Here is a 9,686-nt window from a genome sequence, read left to right as displayed (position 1 = left end):
AAATAAACCATTTTACTTGACTCTTGCTTGAGATTTCTTTACTCTCTCTTTTCAAAACATGTGTATAAATGTTATTACAAGCCATATCAGTAATAGAGGAGAAAAACCCCAAAATTTGGTAAAAACCCTAGATTCTCCACTTGAGTTAAAGACACCACATTGAATGGGGAATTTCCTTGATTCAGGAATGTTGATGTTGATATAGTAAAAGAATTGTGGCTTGAATGTTATTTGTTTTCTTTAAATCTTGTGTTGTATTTAACTCTTGGGTAATGTTGGATGGTTGTTGATGGAATAAAATATGAATGAATTGTTAATTGTGCATGAGTCCGGGTAAGAGTCGGTTTTCCAAGTGTGGTGTTGTGTTGGTACCTGCGTGGGGAGTTTAAAAAGGTGCCCAAATGCCCTGTCTAAGCTTACCGTTGGACAAATGTGGGAAAAATATTTTTGGGTGTCCACACAGTCCTGCCGTATGATAGTCGGCAAAAGTGGAAAAACGGATGGTTTTCTTTGGGGTGCCCACTCCTTGTCGTATAATAGCCGGCAGATGTAGGGGTTGGTTTTAAAAACAAAAGTAAAGGGTGTTTTAAATTGGACTCTTACAGGTGGACTCATGGTTTGCATTCTATGGTTGTGAATGTTTGATTGTTGTGCTTGATGACATGAATAGCCACTGTTATTATTTGGTTGTCATGGATTTGTATGTTTGTTAATGATTACATGGAAAGATAAATTTCCATGCAATGTTTGGTCGCAAAGATACTATAATCTTATTCAAAGGATTAAATACTTGGTTAAATGTGTTCCTACTGGGCATATAGCTCAACCTTATCTTATTTTTTTTCAGGAAATGGAGTTCCACCTCCTTGAAGGGTTGGTCAAGCAATAGCTTCTTTTTGGAAAAGTTGATCCATGTGTGTTTTTCTATTTTGAATTGTAATTTTTGTAACAAGACTATTAATTTATTTTGTTGTAATTGTACGCCCTAGAGGCTTATATTTTGTAAGGCCACCTAGTTCATTGAACTGGAATACGAATTTTGAACATTATGGAAATGCATATGGTGAATTGTAACCTCTTATCTCTTAGTTCAATGAGAATGTGAACTTTTTGGGTATATTGTTGTATTTATTTGGGCATATTCTTGTGGGAAAATTTCAGGGCGTTACATCTATGATGTGATTTTATTTTGTTCTACTAAATAAATTTTCTCCTAAATTTTTTTCCCAACTTTTCTTCATTTTTTTTTTCTACTTTATTTTCTTTCCCTTGATTTGTCCTAGTTGTGGCTGAGCTCTCTCTATTTCTTAATCAGACTTCTCTATGTCGCTCAAATGATCGAACGACCATTGTTGATAGTTCTTCCTCACTAAATTCTTCCTTTCTGTATTCCTGTGTCTCTGCAATAGATCCTTGAATTCGTCACTACTCTCTCTATCTATTTCAACACTATTCATTTTGGTGATATTTCTCTATCTAGTAAATGCATCTATCTCGAAACTCTAGCTCTTTCACATTAATATGTCATACATACACAAACCTTTAGCCGTAGTTATGATTTGAAAAGTTTTGTTATTATCAATTTGTACATATGTTATAGAACTGTTGAAAAATGAATATTACGCATTTTGTTGTACTGTTCTGCTATCTCAGTCCTCTTTATCCCTCAAGCATCTCTCTCATTCTTTACTGTCATTGTAGATATCTCCGATGTTCCTTATCGGAAATGACAACACCTTTGACATCATTTTCACAGGTGATAAGCCCGTTCAGTCTCTCTTTCTCACATTCCCTTTCCTCTCGTTCTACTGGCTAATCTTCTTTAACTCTCATTTTCTATTCCATGGATACATTTTGTTTTCTCTATATCATGAGAGATCCCGATTGGTGATTCTAGGATTTTTAGTGATTTGTTCAGTCATTTTATGATGATTGTTATGAAACTTTGTTGCTTGATTACAATATTTGTGGTTTATAAAAAATTTGGATATTTTTGTTGCATCAATTAGTTATGTTACGCATTTTGTGATTAATGTTATGAAATTTTTTGGATTCGTTATGACATTTGTGATTTGTAAAATTTTTGATTATTTTTATTATGCCAATTAGTGGTGCAGTTACGCATTTTGTAATTGATGCTATTAAATTTTGTGAGTTGCTTATGACATTTGTGGTTTTTAAAATTTTTAGATATTTTTGTTACACCAATTAGTGGATAGTTACATAATTTTTTGTTAATGTTATGAAATTTTGGGAATTAGTTATGACATTTGTAATTTTCTATAATTTAAACAATTTTGTTACGCCAATTAATGATGGCGTTATGTATTTTGTGTTTTATATTATAAAACTTTGTGACTTGTTTATGATATTTGTAGTTTCTAAAATTTTAGATATTTTTATTATGCCAATCAATAGTGTGATTATACATTTTGTAGTTGATGAGTAAAATGGTCTTTTTTTATTAATTTTACTTAGTAAAAATAGATGAAAGATTTATATTAAAAATAAAAAAAAAAATTTAAGTATAAATTGACAAAATTATAAATTAATGATTTATTTTATTATAACACTCTATTTATAAATGTTTTAATTTTTTTTTATAATGACTATTACATAATTTAGCCCCATTTTCTCTAAAAATTTGGAACAAACATCCAAATTCTATCAAAATAAAAATTCTTCAGCTCATTGCCACCGCCGAGACCTCTGCTGCATCCTCTGCTATAGAGAAAAGCTCCCAAAGCTGTTGACGAAGATCTCTACAGGATCTCGCCGGAGCTCCTCCGCGCCAAGCACCGAAGAGTGAGTTTATTCCTCTGCCCTTTTCTTTTCCTCCTCGTTTTGGTAAGCTACATGCCTCAATGAATGTCTCTCTCTCTCTCTCTCTCTCGATTTGCAACTTGTTTCTCTCCCTTTCTCCATCTCCATTCTATAAACCTTGGACCGAAATCCTTTCTTCAAAACTGCCCCTTTCACCTTTGTAAACTCACTGGATTGGTTTATAAAATTAAGAAAATATAATTTGAATAGGTTTAGGTTTCTTATGTTTATTTGCTTTGGTAGTTGTTTTGATTCCATATATATATATATATATATATATACTTGAAATTTGGCTTGAGTGTGTGAAATCTGATGTGTGGGTAATTGAATTTTGTACTCATGTAACTAATACGAGACTGTAATTTTTTATTTGTTTATTGAAATATGTTTATGTTGATTTTCCTATAATAACAATTACTCCGTTAATTGGCATGAATTTTGTACTCTAGTTATGTTAAATTTTGTACTCATGTAACTAATATAAGACTGTAATTTTTTATTTGTTGTATAGTTCACAAGCTCACAAACAAACAATTGGATATTGTAAGTTCATGAAGATGCATTCAGAGAAGTTGATGCAATTCGATTTGGAATGGTTAATATTTGTTTTGGTAGAGCCAACTTATTTCATGGAACTAATTGATTTATTTAAAAATCCAAGAAGACACACGAATTGTTATATATAAGATACCTTTACCAATTTTCTGGGAACTGTGGAAAGTGAGAAACGAATGTTTGTGTAACGATGGTCATCTAGATTGGATTAAGGTTCAGGAAAGAATTATTTCAAATGTGCCTATATGATTTAAATCCAATAAACATTTGAAAGTCTTCTCTGTGAATGACTTTATGTTCAATTATTAGAATATTAAGGATTGTGCGCCTCATTAAATGTACATATCATGTATACCTTACTTTTAAACCAATAGAAATCTATAAATTAATCTGAACCATAATTTAATTAAAAAAATTAAATAGCTTCTTAACCGGTTACTTTTTTTTTTCTTTCCTTTTTACTGATTGTGTTTCCCCCCTCCCCACAAAGGCTAACGTTGTTTTGCTAAAACCCTCATGTTATTTGGTCCGAAACCCTCCCGTTTTTAGATACAACTCCGACGATCTTATCCGCCCTGAGCACCCCGCGAAGTGTATCTTTTTTACTGATTGTTCCATATCTATTTTCTGTATGTAAAAACTTTGCCTGAAGGTATGAATCTCTCACTATGTCTCTCTTTGCAACTCGTTTCTCTCACCTTTCTTCAACCATATTCTATGAAACGCTAGACCAAAATCCCCTTTTGTTAACCCTATTTCCTTTCCTGATTCTTGTTTTCCCTTCTTCAAAACGGCCTCGCTTGGAGTGGTTGGTTCCTAAATTTAGGAAAATATGATATGAATAGATTTTGTTTTTCATGTTTGTTTGATTTGGTAGTTGTTTTGATTCCATATATAGAGATTATATACTTCAAATTTGGCTTGGGTTTGTGAAATCTAATGTATGGTTAATTGAATTTTGTACTCATGTAATTGATATGAGACTACAATTTCTTATTTATTTGTTGAAATCTGTTTATGTTTATAATTTTTCGTTTGTTGTTATGTTATACTTCTAATATTGGTGCTTTTGGGTTATGGTTGAATGTAATATTCCCCTTCTGGATTAGTAGTTGCATATTTTACCTCTGCATTTGAGGATTTTTATTTAATTGATATAAAATTCTTTTCATGATTGGATGTTGTTGGTGCATTATCTATGCACATATTACTTTAATATTAATTTTATATTTGTTTGGAATTCCATCAAATTGAGTAGGAGTCTGCTTAATATTCAACTCAACGTAATACATAATGAATGGGAAAACCAATGACTTTCTATATAAATTTAGAAAAAAAATATTCTTTATTATACCAACATGCACAACACATCCAATGTATAATATTAAAAAATCCAATGGCTTTCTGTTGTCCCAAATGAAGAGTAAAAGATGAAGAATTTATAGAATAGTGATAAAATTTAAATCACATTACTGGAGAAGAGAAAATTTAATACATAACAACAAAAAACAGTTTTAGAATATATTTTGCAAAATATTATAATTTAACAATTTTATTAGCTGTCATTGTTAGCATCATCAATGATCATCATAATAAGATTCTTGAATTTCATAACAATATGATTTCTATGATGCTCAAATCAAAACATCCGACTTCCAAAAAGGCTTTATGAAGATCAGAAATTCTAATAACAACAATCACAGTCAACCTAATTAAAAGCAACTCATCTTCCTCTTTGACATAGAAAATTACTAGGAATGAAACTAAGTTATGTTTTTTAAGTAAACAACAATTCTACATAACTAGAAAAAATACTTCAAAAAATGTATAGAATTTTAAATGGGTGCATCAGATTGATATAGGGTGTGGTCCACATCACATCAAGTTAAATTTATACCAAACATTAAAATTCTAGGAACTTTTCTACATACAAATCATTTATGTTAAGCAAGAATTATAAGCAAAGCCATAGTTGCTGTCATTTATAATTACTCACTTTATGATATATAACTTCATGTAACTATGACATATGGACTGATGTTGGCTCAAATCATTTGGAAAATACACTCTCACATTTTTATTGTATTTTAATTTTTTTTTTTGGAAAATAATAAACTAGCACAAAAGAAAAAGAAACTTATGTGAATGTGCTTTGCTTTCTATGACGTTGAAACCATCATATTTCCTTAATGTTATGTTTGGATCATGGATTTAGCTAGGGATTTGGAAAGAGAAAGAAAAAATGTGTGTCGAATGTAATTATATTTCATTGACATTTCACCCACATTTTCCCATTTCCTTTTCAAATCTCTACTCATATCTATGATCCAAACACAACATAAAGGTTCCATCAAGATCAAAAAATCCAATAACAATAATCCAAATCCAATAGTCCAATAGTTCAATAGGGCGGATATGAAGTTTTGAAAAAAATAATCCAATAGTCCATCCATTTAGAAGCTACTCAGCTTCACCTTTGACATAGGAAACTAGTAGGAAATTAACCAAGTTATGATCTATCAAATAATCCAATAGTTCATCTAATCAAATAATTTTTTTTGTATATGTTTTTATTCAATTTTTTGTTGAAGTGGTCAAATGGTTGGTTGTGCTACATTTGTGTAAGTGTTTATTTATGTAATGGTTATTGATACTTTGAACAAAGGTAGTAGACTTTCATCTCTGTTATTGCTTATGCAGTTTCTTAATGTTAAAATATATGCAAAATAATATTTTTCGTACGTAGATTCTTTCTTTTCTCCCTATAATCATTAGTTTCCTTAAGTATTGTCTTCTTTACTAACTCTGTTTCGATGTTTTGTTTTTGTTTGTCATAGGCCCTCAATTTCTCTATCTTAACGTAGAAGTAAAGCTATACCTCCTTCATCCTTTCCTCCCTAGTGGTTGTATTAGTAGGTGTGCTTTTTAATTTATTTGCTTTTAATTAATAGCAAGGCTCTGGTGGGTTGTTTTTTTTTTATACATATATATTTTGTTTGTTTATTTTAATTGATAATAGGATACTTGCGGGTGTACTGCCTTTTTTTAATAGCAAGGCATAGGCGGGTGTGCTATTTTATTTATTTATTTGTTTCATTTTATTTATTTGAACGCTTTGGTTAAACTCTAGGCAGATAAATAGGCCTGTGTACAATACACTATAAGGCTATGTTTGGATATTGGATTTGTCAATAGAAGAAAACGCAAAGGAAATGAAATTGCTTATACATATTTAGTTTTTTTATGGGTAATTGAATAGAAAAAATAGTTTTTTTTTTACTAAATTTCAATTAATTTTTTTCTCCTTCCCTAACCTAACCCAATTATAAAAAATAAAAATAAAAAGTTCTTTGACTTTATTTTTCTTTATTTTTTCAGTTCACAAGATTGAATGGCCAATTCTAATATAAAGGAAATGAAATTGATTTTCTTGACTATTTTACCTTCTTTTACTCCATTTTCTTCAAGCTTCCTCTCTCTTTCCCTTATTCACAGTCGCACCAACCAACACAATGACCAAAGGCAGATTTTGGGGGTTTTACTCGAAACTTGAGAATTACCATGGAATGTTGTTGAAATTTCAATAAAATCGAAACAGATTCAAACATAAAAACAAGTTCATGGAAGCCCTAATGGATTCAAGGATCTCCTAATAACGTTGTGTTTGGTTGAGGGAATTGGAAAAGAGGTATATAAAAAACAACCATCCCAAACACACACACACATGTATATATGGAAAAGAATGCAAGGAGAAGAACGAGGGGTTGGGCATACCTTTAACGGTGGCGGAAGCAACCGTAGCAGGCGGTGGCGGCGAGTGGCGATATTTTTTAGTAGCTTTACCACACGCTGTCATTTGAGTTAACACTCACTATTAATTAGGGGTGTGCAACGGATCTGATGACCCGACCCGAGGCACAATGAATGGATGTGTGACACCTAGTGGTAAATATTGCCCAATGTTATTTTTTTTAATTGCCCAGGTGGTTGTGAATATTGCATTGCCCAAGTTGTTTTTTTAGGAAGCGCACAATTGAATTATGTTGAAAATGTTATTTTTTTGAGGAAGTGCACAATTGAATTATGTTGAAAACTCATAAAATTTTCAATCGCCAAACCGATTTGTATCTATCTGCCAATCCGCTCAATCCGCATCCGTCGGATTGGTGGACTTATGTAGATTGATTTTCTCCAATCTGCCAATCTGGCGGATAGAGAGCGGATTGGGGGTTCCGTGGCCTCAATCAATCTGCACCCACCCCTAATAGGCATAGACCCTATTATGGCATGGACAAAGGGAAACAAACTCCCCCACCAGTCCTCACTTAAATACCTCATTCCTTTGATCTCGACGTGGCGGTTTTGGTGATTGGCTCGGGTTTAGGTGAAGTGAAAAAGAACCCTTTGTTCCCTTCTTGTGCTCTTAAGGGAATCAACCATGAAGATTTTTACAAAGAATGTCACGAACCGGCTTGTTATTTTGTTGCTAAGGACTATGGTCATATTGACATGCTAGATGATGAGACAAAGGGGATAAGAGGGAAAACAAGTTATTGTTTGTGTAAAAATGGCAAGTCTAGAGAACCCATGAGGAGCTTTGTTGCAGGGATTATGGTTGCTTTCATGAAAGCTTATTTGGAAGGTGATTCAAGCTGCTTGGTGGGTATTAGATTTGGGCATGAGGTGGCACCTGTGGAGTTTCAAAAATTTGATTTTCTTGAGTGAAATTATATGGCACTTTGATAGTAAGCGGAGAAAACTTGTTGTAGTTGGAACTTGGAGATGGAGATCTTGCTAATTTGTCAATGAAGCTTGATGGGAAGAAGTTGGTTTGCAGGGTACTATATCACAGTCATTTTCTCTTCTTCTTGTTATACTTAGGGGGTGTGTGGGAACTTGGTTTTTGGGTTTTTTTTTGATTTTTTTTACTACAAAACAAATGTTTTACAAAACCAAAAAAAAAAAAAAAAAAAAAATCCAAACAAAATATCACATCAAGTCTCATAATCATTTCACTTTTTTTCTCACAAATATCACATCTAACCACAAAAAAACCCACTTCCCAAACACCCACTTATAGTTTTCAAGGGTTAAATGTGGTTTTGAAAGTATGCGCTCTATGCTATTTTGATCCTCTATATTTTAATTGTATCAGTCCCAAACTTTTACTCCCTCCGTCCCAAAATATTAGTCCCTTATTCTATTTTTCATTGTCCCAAAATATTAGTCCCTCTTCAAAAATCAAGTACAAAAATAATATAAATTTCCTATTTTACCCTTCTTTTAAATTAATAAACAACATAAAAAGTACAATTATGCATTGATATTCTCAAAAAATGTACTATCAAAAGGATAATTTTGGAAAATCAACTTTTTTCAAATGCAATAATTATACTACCAAAAAAAGTTGGATTCCCCAAAAGGGACCATTATTTTGGGACGGAGGGAGTATTCAAAATAAAATTCACTGGTGAATAGAAATAGAACTGAGCACAAACTTTGGAGACCAATAGCTTTCAATGGTGAATAGAATTTGTGATTACTTTATAATGTCTATGGTGAATTTATACTACCAAGCTTTAAATTCTCATGTAGTTACTTATTTGGGGATTCAAATGTCTCAAATTACCAGTTTAACACATTCACATGGCGCTCTTAGACTCATAAGAGCAGTAGTCACAAGATGGGTGGAACCGACTTAACTCATCTTAATCGATTGAGTGAAAGACAATGTCAGTTCCATTCATTCTCTTATACGTTCTCATTGAATAGAAACACCATGTGCATATGCTACGATGATCATTTTGGACTATTGAATAATTTGATTTTTGAGGGGCATTTGCTCTATTCCCAGTTTCTAGTTGTCGTAGAATTGGAGTGATGATCAAAGAAGCTTTGTTATCTCTTGTGAATTGGTTTAGAATACTTAGGCCTCGTTTGGCAAGTGACTTTTTTACCCAAAAAGTCAAAAAGTCACTAAAAAAATTAAAAAGTCAACAACCCATACCAAAAAGTCAAAGATTTTCTTTTTTCTCTACTTTTTACACATTTTTTCGTAAAATGTCAAAAAGTCATCCCAAACATACTAATTTTTTTTATATCACATTTTAACAAAAAAGTCAAAAAATTATTAAAAAAGTCTGTTCCTAAACAAGACCTAATGAGAAAATTTTTTTTGTCCTTATTAGTCTGTCAAGATATTTAAAAATTAATTATCACTCATCCTTTGTCCGAAAGCCGAGCAAAATATTTTATGTTATTTTATTTTATTTTATTTTATTTTATCTAAAAGTGTGACAACATAAAAG

Source organism: Camellia sinensis, chromosome 8 (genome assembly GCF_055761805.1).
Source record: "Camellia sinensis isolate YWXY chromosome 8, ASM5576180v1, whole genome shotgun sequence".
Classification (NCBI taxonomy): domain Eukaryota; kingdom Viridiplantae; phylum Streptophyta; class Magnoliopsida; order Ericales; family Theaceae; genus Camellia; species Camellia sinensis.
Note: the sequence above shows the minus strand (reverse complement) of the source record.